This window comes from Uloborus diversus, chromosome 1, assembly GCF_026930045.1.
Source record: "Uloborus diversus isolate 005 chromosome 1, Udiv.v.3.1, whole genome shotgun sequence".
In the NCBI taxonomy this organism is placed as follows: Eukaryota; Metazoa; Arthropoda; class Arachnida; order Araneae; family Uloboridae; genus Uloborus; species Uloborus diversus.
In genome coordinates this window covers 118216588-118232013 of record NC_072731.1, presented here as the reverse complement: position 1 = coordinate 118232013, position 15426 = coordinate 118216588, and the positions used below count along the sequence as shown (strand labels likewise).

At 32.8% G+C, this 15426-nt stretch overlaps 1 protein-coding gene across 2 annotated transcripts in view; it reads left to right on the top strand.

The window, feature by feature from the left end:
• The window catches only part of LOC129231685 (luc7-like protein 3), an 81920-nt gene that overhangs the window by 870 nt on the left and 65624 nt on the right, over nt 1-15426 (top strand). The window lies entirely within an intron of this gene.

Here is a 15426-nt window from a genome sequence, read left to right as displayed (position 1 = left end):
CGATTGCATTGCATGTTCGCATATTTTTCTACAACGCCGTTTCAAAACAATAAATCAAACTTGTTCCACATATCATTTCTTTAAAAACATGTTAAGTACATTCAAATGTACTTTTTTAGAGCCTCTATATTTTAATTTAGGAATTGTGCTATATATAAAATGAAACATTAAAATATTGTTTTATTTCGACAGATTTTTTCGAAAGAGACAAACTTTCGGCAAAAATTAATAGGGAAGTTGCAACCTATTAAATGTTCATATTTTGGCTACTGGATATTGTTAATTGACCCTCAAAATTAAAAAATTCACCATCGCCGAATTTTAAAACACCGTGGTTGATTTTTAATGAATTTTTAAAAATCCACGCTCAAAAGTGCTCTCTTCTGAAACGTCACGAGCCTACGTCACAGGGCGCGAATGGGCAGCCTTCGGCCAAAGATCCCTTGTTTTCGCTAGGGACATTTTGAGCACGCTGATATTTTTATTTTTTAGAAATTCAATAATCCTTTTGAACACACTATGGAGACCAGATTCGTTAAAGCACAATCTAAATAATTTTCCTCATGTAACATCAATGATGATATTCGAATATATCCGAGAGGATGAGATGTTTAATGTTCCAGAAATGCGAGGAGATAAGCCTTTTACGTTTTGTCTTCAAAGTCGAATGCGTGACCTTTGGCTTCTCCCCTATCGGAAGAGCGCATGAGGTCACTTCCTATGCAATTTGACGTCACAAGCGCTTGAACTTTAAAAATTAATTTAAAAAAACTACTTATCGTATCGTAAAATTTTTTCACCTATGATGTTCATACATGTTACTCTATCATATAAAAATAAAATTGAAAAATCGAAAACTTCCCTATTCTGTTTGTATTGTACACAGGGTTGGCAAAAACCCGGGTTTTTTTAAAAAAAGCCCATGGACCCAGGGTTTTTTGGGTTTTTTTAAATAAAACCCCCAAAAAAAACCAACTAAAACTTGGTTTTTTAAAAGAAATGTGGGTTTTTTTGTCTTTTCTTAGGGGAAAGGTGGGGTACTCGTAGCATAATGTAGCATAAGTATATGGATAAAGCACAAAAATTGTCTTGATAAAAAAAGTTGGAAAATTCAGCGTTTTCTGAAGAAAGGTATAAAAGACGACAAAATTCAAGAATGGTGAAGTTTCAGATTTTTTTAGTTTCCATGATTACCAACAGTTAAGGCAAAGTTACTTGAGTGCTAAAATCTATTGTTTATTTGTTAGTTTTTAATTTCGACATTTTTTTTTTTTTTTGTATTTTACTTTATTGTATTTCATTTTGTTATGCAAAACTACTGTAGAACCTCAAGTAGTTTAAATCCCTTTTTACTGAATTCCAGCTTAATCAAGACATTTCTTTGAATTTTATGTTGCCTGTTTTTCTATTTCTGTGTACAGAGTAAGAAATATTAAACTTTTTTGTCAGATAATGAAAATACTGTACATCCTATTCCGTTTTCTGTCCGACCATTTGTAAAACCTGTTAATTTCTAAAAAATATACCTTGTTTATTCAAGTTTTGTGACGTGTTGGTTTGCAGAAAATAATTCACATGAGAGCCTTTTAGCTAAAGTAGTATCCTTTGTACAATCTGCAAATATTGAGAAAATCTGACGTGACAAGACTTAGTCAAGATAATTTGAGTTCTTATTGACCAGTTGAAGGAAAAAAGTTAAATATATTTATTTAAAATCTTTGAAGCATTTTTTAATGCTCTTAAGAGTTAAGAAATACTATTAAAGCTCAAAATTCATTTTTTATGTCCATTGCCTATTGTGAAGAAGAAATAAAAAAGAAGTTTAAATTGTAAAAGTATTTAAATTAATTATTTTTTTTTAAAAAGTTCTCAAAAAATTTTAAAAAACCCAAAAGTGGGCTAAATAATGAGTTTTTTTCAGGGTTGGCCGAATTGGACCCAATTGGGTTGGACCCAATGGTTTTTTTTGAAAAAACCCATTTAAAAAAACCCATTATTTAGCCCACTTTTGGGTTTTTTTTTTAATTTTCTGAGAAGTTTTTTAAAAATTTTATGAATTTAAATATTTTCACAATTTAAACTTTTTTATTTTTTCTTCACCACAGACAATTAATATAAAAAATGAATTTTGAACTTTAATAGTATTTCTTAACTCTTAACGGCATTAAAAAAATACTTCAAAGATTTTAAATAAATGTATTTAACTTTTTTCTTAAACTGGTCAATAAATAACTCAAATTATCTTGACCAAGTCCTGTCACGTCTGATTTTTTCAATATTTGTAGATTTTACAGAGGAAACTAATCTATTTAAAAGGCTTTCATGTGAATTATTTTCTGCTAACCAACATGTCACAAATCTCGAATAAACACAAGGTATATTTTTTAGAAATAAACAGATTTTTCAAACGGTCGACAGAAAACAGAACAGGTACAGTATTTTCATTATCTTACGAAAAATTTCAATATTTCTTACTCTGTACACAGAAATAGAAAAACAGGCAATATAAAATTCAAAGAAATGTCTTGATTAAGCTGGAATTCAATAAAAAGGGATTTTTAAACTACTTGAGGTTCTACAGTAGTTTTGCATAACAAAATGAAATACAATAAAATGAAATGCAAAAAAAAAATGTTGTAATTAAAAACGAACAATAGATTTTATCACTCGAGAAGTAACTTAGCCTTAACTGTTGGTAATAATGAAAATTATAAAATCTGAAACTTTACCATTCTTGGGTTTTTTTGTCTTTTATACTTTTATTCAGAAAATGCTGAATTTTAACTAGTTTTCCAGCTTTTTTTCCCCGAAGACAATTTTTGCACTTTGTTCATATACTTACGCTACAATATGCTACAAGTACCCCATACTTTCCTTAAAAAAGACAAAAAACCCACAATTCTTTTAAAAAACCCAACTTTAGTTGGTTTTTTTTTTGGGTTTTATTTAAAAAAACCCAAAAAACCCTGGGTCCATGGGCTTTTTAAAAAAAACCCGGGTTTTTGCCAACCCTGGTTTTTTTAAATGGGTTTTTTCAAAAAAACCCATTAGGTCCAACCCAATTGGGTCCAATCCGGCCAACCCTGATTGTACACATGGTTTAAACTTTTAATTATTCATAGTTGAAATCTTAAAGGTCGTATAATGAGTCGTATTTGTTATTAGATTTGCATGACGTGTAGAATTTTTTTTAAACTTCATCATAAAGTAATACATTTTCTTGTTTCCAATTTAGAAATAACAAAAAATAAAACTTTGCTTTGAAATCATTTTTATTACAGATAATACACGTGTAAAATTTTTCTAACATACAAGTTAAAAAAGAAAATATTAAAACAGGGCCAGTTTGACTCAAAAAATAAATAAATAAACTTAAATAATCAACCTAAAATTTTACTTTAATTCCAGAAATAAAGGTACATTTTCTCTTAAGATGCAAATTAGCATCTTAAATACAGGGGTGCCCCCCCTTAAGAGCAAGGGCCCACCCCCTAAAAACCATAAATACCCCCCAAATAGAAAGCCCCCCCCCTCCCAAAAAAAGATAAAATACCCCTAAACCCCCTCCCCCTAGGTGGACAACCCAGTTAACAAATTAATAAACTTATGCTAAAATAATCAACTAAAAATTTTACTTTAATTCCAGAAAACAAAGATTCACTCTCTCTAAAGATGCAAATTAGCATCTTAAATACAGGGGTGCCCCCCCTAAGAGCAAGGGCCCACCCCCTAAAAACCATAAAAACCCCCCTCCCAAATAGAAACCCCCCCAAAAGAGAGAAAAATACCCCTAAAATATCCCCCCCCCCCCCAAGGTGGGCACCCCAGTTAACAAATTAATAAACTTATGCTAAAATAATCAACTGAAAATTTTACTTTAATTCCAGAAAACAAAGATTCACTCTCTTAAAAGATGCAAATTAACATCTTAAATACAGTACTAAGAGTCATTCTCAACGCCTTCACTTTTTAAAAACAAATTAATAAACTTGTGCTTAAATAATCAACTTAAAATTTCCCTTTAATTCCAGAAAATAACGATTCACATTATTAAAAAATGCAAATTAATATCTTAAATATATTATTAAAAGTTGTTCTCAACATGTTAACAATTTTTTTTAAACATAAATAAAATTATACTTAAATAATCAACTGAAAATTTCACTTTAATTTCTGAAAATAAAGATTCACATTCATAAATGATGCAAATTAACATTTTAAACAAACTATTAAGAGTCGTGTTAAACACGTTCACGCTTTTAAAAATAAATTAATAAACCAATTCTTAAATAGTCAACTTGAAATTTTACTAAATTCCAAAAAATAAAGTTACACATTCTTAATGATGCAAATTAACATCTTATATATAATATTAAAAAATATGCTAAACATGTTCAATCTTTCTTAAATGAATTTATAAATTTATATTTGAACAATAAACTTACATTTTACTTTAATTCTAGAAAAAATAAAAATACACATTCTTAAAAAATACAAATTAAATTCTTAAATATATTATTAAAAGTTATACTATATAATTAAAAAATTAGAAAGAAGAAAATGAAGCAATAACTTATAGCTGTTATTTCTCACTGCTATATTCATCGTCTATTTTAAATGCTAAATATCAGTTGAAAGTCTTAGTTAAAATAATTATTCTGTTAAACGCAATTATTACTTTATTCAACATTCTAACTTTTCATTACAAACAGAAGTTTTTCTGCATTATTTTGGTGATAGTCGGTTTCTGTTTTCTGTATAAATTCTTTTTATATCTCTCACATTTTTACCGGATAACTGCCTGGATATCCTGCAAAAAACTGTCGGATATCCGGATCCGTAGTGGCTTGTTGGATCGGATACCTCATAGTTCCGGATAGTTAAAAAATCAGCCGGATACCGGATAGTTACCGGATATCCAGTGCATCCCTATTCAGAATATAGGATAAAAAACACTTCACAGTGAGTTTTATCTGCAATGCGTATTAAAGCACTAACATAACAATTAGTCATTCACAAATATGTTTCACAATTAAAAGAAAGTGAAATATCCTGCATTTCTGCTAGCTTCAATGTTTGCATAACAGCTGCATCTTCAAGAGCCATCTTTGAAGATTTTTGCTTACTATGAATATTAATTTTCATTTAAAAACTTTAAATTAAGATGGAAATATGAAAAACTGTTCCAAAATTTAATTTGCATAACAATTTTTATGTTTGCAAAGCAAAATAGAGGGATTTTTTAATCTTCAAAACCTATTGTTTATTTCTGAAAAGTTGTGCGGTTTATAGAGAATTGCATTATATAACTTGGCGTTATAAAGGCATTCTGCTGTACTGAGCTGCTCCTCAGAATTTCAAAATTCTGCTTAAAATCACCACAGATGCTCCTCAAATAGTTCTTACAGTGTTGTTGGCAATCATGCTAATTAATGTGCATAGAGTTGCGAAGCATACAATATACTTTTAAACCTATTTAAAAAATTAGCCAGTAACTTTCATTGTTCAAAGCACCAAAAAATATCCAAATTATTCTAATCATCAATTAAATCATTAATTTTTATGGGTTTTGTAAATAGTTCAGACTTGTTTCGTAGGAAATTATCTTTTCTTTTTTTGTGAATTGTGAGATTTTCTACAGAAATTTTTATTTTCGAATTACATGCATTGATATTGCTTGATTGGGAATGTTAGGTGGTTTCTGCCTGTCCTACGAGAAGAGGCTTGTACCACGACAGGAGAAAGAGGGGAAAAACTCGGGAGATGCACGGGCGGGGGGGAGGGACTTAAAAAGCGATTGGAACAAGCAAGAAAGGCGCAGAACGCACGGATGGAAGAACAATTGGCGCATATACGAGAGATCACATGGGCGAGAGGAGCATTGGGATCCGAGATATTGAGGCGAGAAAAAAGGGAACGACGAAGGCTGGAGAGACAGGGACATTGAAGCAGGAAATGGTCAATTGTCTCGATGTTATTGCACAGGGGACAGAGTGGGGAGACGCTGCACTTGAAACGATGGAGAGTCTTGTTGACAGGGAGAGTCCCAGTTCGGAGTTTAGTGAGGAGAACTCCAAGTTTTCTGTTAGGGGTCCAGTTGATGTAGTCTTTGATGGATCCAAGATAGAGTTTGTGGTTGAAGTACTTGCAGTTAATCCAGTCGCTGTTGATTTTGGACTAGAGTTCTTTTTTGTTCATGGTTATGATGTCTTCAGAGGCAATATCGTACATGGAGCGGCTTAAAAAGGGCCCGTTTCTGGCGAGGAGATCTGCTTTCTCGTTTACCGGAATACCAATGTGGCTTGGGACCCAAATAATGGTAATAGATTTGACTTTGTGTAGCTTCAACAATTGCTTCGATGGCGTAAAAAATAACAGAATGGAATTTCAGGTTGAACGAAGAGAGGGCACTTAGATTGGATTTGCTGTCAGAGAAAAGAACGTAATCTTCGTAGTTATTGGCGAATTCTATGATAGCGAGGGAAATAGCTAGGGCTTCAGCTGTAAATATGGAGGCATTATTATTAATGCTGGTCGCAGCGTTGATATTATGAGAAACGTTGATGGCAGTGATACTGGTGAAGTTGTTATTCTTTGATCCAACTGTGCTGAGAATGATTTTACCTTGAAGAAAATTAGTTTGATATTCAGAAAAATATGAGCGTGCTATAGTCGAGTTGATATTCTTGTCTTGGAAAGGGAGGCCATCCGAGATAATGTAAAAATTATTAATGTTGATCAGGTCTTCTTTAAATCTTTTCTTTATTATTTTGTTATAATGAATATTATTGTCTCTGAGATAGTCGAAAAGGCGGGGAAAGATGTGGTGATTGTCTCTTTTGAAGCGGTTATCAATACTATGTGCTTTAGTTTTGTTCGAAATAGGAGACATCCAATCAAGGGAGAAATGATACAGGGTATACTTAATGATCATTTGAAGAACATCTGTCGCTGATACGGTTTTCGTTACTTTCCTGGTAGAGGATAGGGAGAGGAGTCCAACGAGGGAGGCCAAGAGCCCATCGAAGAGCGCTATTGTAGATCACTTCAATCTTATTAAGGCTGGAAATGCTAGCCGCGCCGTAGACGATAGAACTATAGTCTATTAATCCTCTAATGAGACTATTTGCGATGGTAACGAGGTTCTTAGCATTGGTGCCGCTGTTATTATTAGCAATGATTTTGAGGTAGTTAAGGCGTTGGAAAGCTTTTTTCTGAAGATTAATGATGTGGCTGTTGAATAAAAAATTGTTAGTGAAAGTAACTCCAAGGAATTTCATATTGGTGTCCCAGGGAATGACTTTCCCGTTGTAATGAAATTGGAAGTTGGGAGAATTGAATATCTTTTTCTAGAAAAATTCATGGCTACGCTTTTCTACGGAGCAATTGTTAGTCTCCAATTTTGGGTCCACTGGGTAATATGGGAAAGGGTTTTTTCGATTTTAAGCTTAGCATTCTCTGAAGCATCTGCTTGGGAAAAACTGATGTTGTCATCAGCGTATATGAGAATTTTTGCTCCAAAAGGGATATCTTGCATGTAGATCATGAAAAGCAGGGGTGCCAGAACGGATCCTTGGGCGACCCCAGAAGAGAGGGTGTGGGAGAAAGAGGTGGCTTCTCTCCACCGAACTTTGATTAACCTGACTGAAAGGAATTTATTGATCCAACACGCTGTTTTACCGCTGATGCCGCATTTCAAAAGTTTCCATGATAGGTCGTCAATCCAGACGCTATCGTAGAGAATTTTGTTAAAGCATTGTTACAGTCACGAAAAGGGAGAAAACCAAGGTGATTACTGTGAAAAAGATTTTTGGAGATGGACCACGAAACAATGCGGCGGAGAATGAGACGTTCAAATAATTTGGCGGAAACAGAACCTAAGGCGATAGGTCTGTAAGCAGAGATGTCAGCAGCGGGTTTATTAGATTTCTTTATAGGAATAATGATAGAAGTTTTCCAATTTTGGGGGATGGTGACGTTGTCCCACATGGAGTTGAGGTGCTTTAGGAGGTTGGTTTTGATATTGTCGAGCATAAGTTTGAAGATTTTTGCGGAGATCCCATCTTCGCCGGGGGAGGTGTTCTTCATATGGTTGATAGCAATGTTCAGTTCTTGAATGCTGAAGTTTTTATCTAAATGGTGGCTATGATTAGAGTTAAAGTCAAGTCGGATGCCAGGAAGAGACGGGCGGGAGCAATAATGGAAGCAGAAAGCGTTGGCTTGAGCCAGGGCGGAGGAGACAGAGGTGGTTCCAATATTGATGATGTTGTTTGACTCGGTGATCCCCTTGGATCTATTAGAGATGATCGCTTTAATCATGCGATAGGCGTTTTTGCTAGATCCAAGATTATTGCAGGTATTGTTCCAGTAGTTGCGAGATGCTTTTTTAATTTCTTTACGAAGATTAGCGGAGAAATATTTGTATTTAAGCCAGTCGTCACGTGAGACGTTTTTTTTGCTTTTCGGAGGAACTTGCGTTTTTGTCCGAGAAGGAAACTGCATTTTTGAGTCCAGCATGGAGGGAATTTAGATTTCTGATCTGAGTGAGTTTTCTTGTTGGTGTTGAGTGCAGTAATAAAAAGGTTATGGAGATCTTGAAAGTCAGAATTGTCCTGGAAGTTGCTTTTGATGTGGTTTACTACGCGTTTCCTATTATGGCTATTCTTCTGGTGAATTGTAGAGATGTTGGAGGTAAAAATCTGGGAGAGGTCAATGATGATGGGGTAATGATCAGAGTCAAAAAGGTTCGGTTGGACGTAAAAGTTTAAGAGGGGGAAGAGGTCAATTGAACAAAGTGAAATATCGATAAGGGAGTGAGCGCCGGAGGGGGCCCTATGAGTAGGGGAGCTGTTGTTGATAATGCATATATTATTGTTGATAATGAAGTTGGCGAAAGAGTCAGCATTGGGGGAGTTGAACGAGCTGCCCCAGTAATTATGATGAAGGTTGAAGTCTCCGAGAATAAAGAAGGACGTGGAAAGGGAATTTTTTAAGTTCTCAAGCCAATCTGTCTGAATTTTGCCTTTGGGAGAATAAATATTGATGATGTCAATTTGTTTGTAGTTGTTCCAGATGCTGACGCCAAGAATTTCAGTATGAGGGGAGTGAAACCGGTTGAGATTAATTTCAGCAGAGGGAAAGGCTCTGGGGATGATGGTCATAAGGCCGCCACCCGCGCCCACTCCTCGATCTTTACGATAAATGATGGAATTGGAAAAAGAAAAGTGGTCATTTTGGAGAAATGTCTCTTGAAAAGCATAAATGTTCTAATCTAAAAAGGGGGACTGGTTAAAGTACGGGCGCTTATTCGAGATATTACGGCAGTTCCATTGGACTAAAGACACACGCATTGATATTTTCTGCAGCGAAATCCCGTTATAACGAATAACAATACAACGAAATTTCTGTTTCAATGAAATGAATTTTTAGTCTCAACGTAATTGTTACACTGAATTCCATTAAAACAAAATTCCTGTTACAACAAACAAAATTTCTGGTCCCTTGAAGTTCGTTCTAATGGGATTTCACTGTATATACGCTGTGTACAATTCTGTTCATACAGGGGCAGATACAGAAATAATTTTTGGAGGGGACCCTAGAAATTGAAAATTCAATACCCCCTTTCACCCCCGCATAATTCCAATTTTTCCATAGCAAAGTTTTCATGACTTTTGTTTTTCAAATGTTTTTTTTTTCCCAGAATCCCTTACGGCCAATTAATATACTTTTAAATTCATAAATACTAATGCACTTGTCTACTTTGAATATATGGAAATAAAATATCTTCAGCATTTCAAGACAAACTGTAAATGTTATATAATTTCACCGAGATGCTGTAAAATGAGCGGTTTTCATTAGGAACAATTTCATTATGATTATAATACAAGGATAAGGTTATTAAATAAACCCATACCTCATTTGAGTTTTTAAAGAAATTCATATTTTAACTATAAAATATGTAAATTAGGAAATTATAGTTTTATAATGTATATAGGTTTTGTTGAAGAATTCAAAACCTACATTTTATAAATTTCAAAGCAAATGAAATGAGCATAGCATTTGATTTGTTTTTAAAAATTTAAACACTACATGCCGTTCAGTTACTATTATGGTTTTGCCAAGAAACTATCATCTACTTACTTCATTTTGAATTTTTTATAAGCTGAAAAAAAAATTTGTTATATCACAATTAAGCATCCTGAATTGAAATGGCTTTTATAGGCATATCTTAAAACATTTTAAAAAAAATATCAATTACTGATTCCATCAAATAAGAATTAATAGACGAATGGCGGTATTACGTTCCTTTGAGTTCAAAACCAGTTTAAGTTAAATTGCCTCTCTGGTCCCAAAAATTCAAATAAGATTTGTGTTTCTTTTAAATAACTAAAAATTTCTTCATGTTACATAGAGAAGTCAATTAAAAAAAAAAAAGAAAGAAAATATTTAAATTAATTTTTTCCTTTAGTAGGTGCCTGGGGCCCTTTTAAAATCTGCTACTGTGTACACAAATAAATGAAAATATGCATAACATTTTTGCAAATATTTCGACTTAATACTGATATACTAATTCTATAATGGATGTACATTAGGGTGGAACGAAAATGACCTTAATTTTTTTTTTTCAATTTTTTTGGTTTGCCGTAGGGGGGAAAAGTTGTCATTTAAGTTTAAAAAGAAGCAGAAAAAATTTCATTGCTTTACTACAACATCTTTAGGTGCCGCAACGAGCTTAAAGCATAGCTGCCAAGTGCTCTGTTTTTTCCGGAGTTTCTCCGATTTTTATTGCGTACTCCGAAAATCCGATTTATTCCAAAAAACTCCGTTTTTTGACTTTGCTCGTACACTTTTCGATTTCTGAGGAAAAAGAAGAAATTTCCTTATCCTGGAAGGTAGGAATTGTGCACAAACTCAACAAAAGAGGAGGCAATTTTGCCCTGGAAGCATTAGTGTCAAGATAAACACTGAGTGGGAGCGCTAATCGATCCGAGAACATCGTTTTTTCATTTAGCATTTCAGCTATGTGCAAAACGTAGCCGCCATGTTTGGACATTCAGAAGATGGAAGTAGACGATGCTTAAGTGTTTTCGTTTTCAAAGACAAAGCAGAATTGGGGGTTTCTTTTAACTGCAAACTAATGAAAATCAGCAAAATGTGCTGCAAAATGTTTTTTTTTTTTTTTGGTTATTTTAAATAATTTTATTGAGAAATGAAAACAAGTATACGATTTAAAATTTCATCTTATCCCTATTGCTTTGGACACGAATGTGCTAAAGATTATCAATTAAATTGTAGTTTCATAGGGATTTTTTATTTTCAAATTATTTTCATGCAACAAATTCAAAATTTTATATCTGAATTTTTGACTTAGTCGCCATATTTGATCATTTGCGAGATTTAAGTACACAAAACTCTTAAAGTGGCCAAGTTTTTAAAATCGGAATTAGATGTTTATTGCAATGCAAACTATTGAAAATAATGCGAAATGGACTTCTTTTTTCTTTTTTTTTTTCGGAAACTTCTTAATTTTTTTCTTGTAAAATGAAAAAAAAATTTCTTCAGAATATTATGTTATCCTGATTGGTTTGGATGCTAATGTGCTAAAAACTGTCTATTTCATCTAAATTTTAGTTTTTTTGAGGATTATTAATTATTTATAATTACTTTTAATGCAACAAATTCAAAAATCTATCATCTTAAATTTTTTGCATTGTTGCCATGTTTGGTCATTTGCAACATGGAAGTAGACAAGACTATTAATAGCCTAAGTTTCCGAAAACAGAATTGGTTGTTTGTCTCAATGCAAACTATTAAAAATAACAAAAGGCAAAAATTTATGGGTTTTTTTTAATTATTTTTTTGAAAGAAAAATTTTATCTGTATTTGATCCTTATTGCCTCGGAGGCTTTGTTATAAGCTGAAACAATTTCATCTAAAATGAAGGTTCCTGCTGACTTCTCATTTATTTATTTATTTTTTTAATAAATCAGAAATCTATTTTAACTTGAATTTTCCATGTACAAAAAAAGTATTGAATGACTCTATTTTAAAATGTATGAAGTCCTATTCATCTATTTTTTTCATGAAAGTTGTAAAAACTGCCCTATCTCCCCTCCAGTTTGTGTTTCAAAACTTGGTGACAGTGGTGGCCACTAAGTTTTTGGAGTCTAGTGGCCACTGCCCACTTAGAAGATTTCCAAGTCTTGACTTTTACTATGAGTTGGTTTACTTCCAAATATAAGAAGTAATCGTGTTTTTTTTTTTTTTTTAAATCTTCAATATATTTTTATGCAATGCATTTTCAATATATGTAGGATATGTATAAAGGAATATTTTTAAAAAGGGTTGCAGTTTTATTAAATCAAACAGTAATCATGTTTTTTTTTTTTTTAATATTCAATATGTACCTACGTAATGATGCTTTTTTAATGTAAAATATTTTTATCTTATACTTGGTTGTAGTTTTGTTAAAAATCTAACATGAAAATTCAGAAACGCATTGTAATGGTGCTTAGAACTTATAGAAGCTTACGGTACTGAAGGAAGGTTTAGCACAGACCACGATTTGGCGCTCCTATTTTAACCCTCATTGCTCCTATTTTTTCCCTTAAGTGCTCCTATTTTTTTTATCTTGAGGTTGGCAACTATGTTAAAGTTTGATAATAACCGAAATTTCCATTTAACAATGAAATTCCTTTTTATGCTTTCCTACTGTATATAACGGCTCAAAATATGACAGTAAATACATTTTTTAAGCATTACATAAGGGAAAAAATACTAATTACAAAATACAGTTTTTTAAAAAAATCATAATCTTTACTAATAATGAAGCTGAAAGTCTGGAGATCTAGATCTCTGTCTGGATCTCTGTGACGCACATATCACCTAGACTGTTCGGCCGACTTTCATGAAATTTGGAACAAAGTTAGTTTGTAGCAGGGGGGTGTGCACCTCGAAGCGATTTTTCGAAAATTCGATTTTGTTCTTTTTCTATTCCGATTTTAATCACATTTACCCGAGCAAAATTATAAGATGAGCGAGTAAATTACCAAGTTGTCATAACGTGAAACCGTACATGGGCAAGTCATTTGGCTTGAAATTCTTCTTACATTATTTGTAAATATACAAGCAAACCAAATGACCTTTTAATTTTTTTACAACGGGCAAAGCTGTGCAGGTATCACTAGTATACTATAAAAGACATTAACAATTCCATTTTTACCATTATTCTTAATGATTGTAAATAAATGGTTAAACCTGTATGATGTTTGGGTCTACTTCTTTGACACATTAAAGTGTTTTTTTTTTTTTTTTTTTTTTTTTGTACCAAATAGCTCTTACTTTAAAATAACTCTTGAGTCAATTTTTCGTCTCCTGCGACTGAACCATACTTTTTAAGAGCCGCTTAGGGGTTACAAGTTTCACTTTGAGGGATTCACTAGACAAATGTTTTACCAAGAGGCGTTCGGTTTTTTTCATTTTCACCCCATGAGATCAAATCGATGTAATCTTTGGCAGAAAAGCATATTTATTGAACTTTCAACTTCTTAAACCCGCCTCTATTTTGTGTTCTTGCATTCAACACACGTCGTAATCCAAGTTCTCTTACATTTCTACGCTCGTTGCATAACATAGCCAAATAGAGATCTTCTGTTGCATCAAAATACCTATTTCTTTATATAACCCGGTCTATAATGTTCTTAAAATCATGAGAGTGATATCGTGAATGTAAGATACATTCAAATAAATGTTTAGAGCCGTAAGTACCAGAAGGTTTTAACTTGATGTTAAACCACACAGGAGCATACGCATTGCCCACTTGATCCGTACAAGAAATGGATCCTTTCTTGAAAATGTATGAATGAATAATGATTACTATTAATATATTTCAGTATTATTATTTGTTTCAAACAATTTTAGCGAAATGCCACACCCATATAAATTAAACTATACATTACTACACTTTAACAATGTACTGAGTCAGTCTTGAGATTTTCTGTCGGATTTTTAGTTGCAACGTACAATCGAAATATACGGTTTGCAAATGTAAGTCATCTGGAGTGGGGAAGTTTTCCCAGGTTCCTTGAAAATAAATCTAGTGAGCAAATCCCACTTGATATAGTGACACACATATCCAATACATATTTGTGATCGGTACTTAAGTCCTGTATGTTCTCAAAACGAAGGTTATTTTCAATAGGTAAGGAAGTAACCACAGGAAGATTAGAACAGGTTTCCAGCTGTTGAACTATTTTGTCTTTAAATTCATTTGATTATTTTGTTTTACCATCTAAGAATCCATTAGGCTTCTATTCCTGTTATCTCAAAGAAGCTCTTGACCAAATGTAATCTATTCTGGAAACTAAAAAGTCATATATATTTCACTGACAGAAAGAATCTTTTCTAGCCGCACTTTTAACTTAAAACTTCATTGAAGTCGCTAAAGATTCCAAATATAGCACATTCTGATGTTTGTCTCGTCTGCACTTGTTTAGACTGAGTCATTGCAACTCACAACAATGAAGTATCTTACCAACTAACGAAATTTTACATTACTCACTAACTCAACTTGACAAAGAAATTGACACCTGATCTGAGCTTGGCCCCACTCACACAAATCTTTGCTGACCAGCCCCATTTAAATAACCCCTGCTGCAATGACTCAAGCTCCCAATTCCAGTGCATTCGGCAAAAAGTGCGTTTTTGCGAAACTTATTTTGCTTTTGCGGAACCTCAAGACATAATCCGAACAACAAAAAAAGTTATTGTGCGACCTGTTGAGCATAAAAATTGCTTTTTGTCAGCATTTGAGGCATAAAGATATATTTCAAATTTTTTTGAAAAAAAATAAAATGTAGCAGAAATTGCAATTTTGCAAAACTTTATGCTCTTTGCGGCACCTCAAGACGTGCTTCAATATTTTTCATATTTTTTTTTACATCTTGTTTGCATGAAAAGGCAACTATTCCGCACTACGGCAAAATGAAAATCAAAAACTTTTTTTTGTTCCACCCTAATGTACATAACAGTTTTAGTGAGAAAAGCAGCAAATGGTACTTTGGTGTACAGGGAAATTAAATCAGCTTGCATTATCATAAATTAGTGTTTTCATATGGAGTACGAACATAAAAAACTTTTTAATCAAGAAAAGTATTATAATTTAAGTATTGTAAATTTCTGACTGCATTATTTGCTTTAATTATTAAAATTTTCATATGTTTCCCAAGTGGAAATAATAAACCCTTTCGGGAAAAGTTTTTTTTTTACTAAAATGTTTTCATTTTCCCCCGACAATTTCTATTTTTGGTTAAGCTTGTTTTCACTCTGTATTTTGCATAGTGGAAAATGGAAAACAAAGAGCAAAAGGATTTTCAGTGTTGTATTCTCACACGGTTTAATGAAATGACATTTTTTAAGAAATAGGCC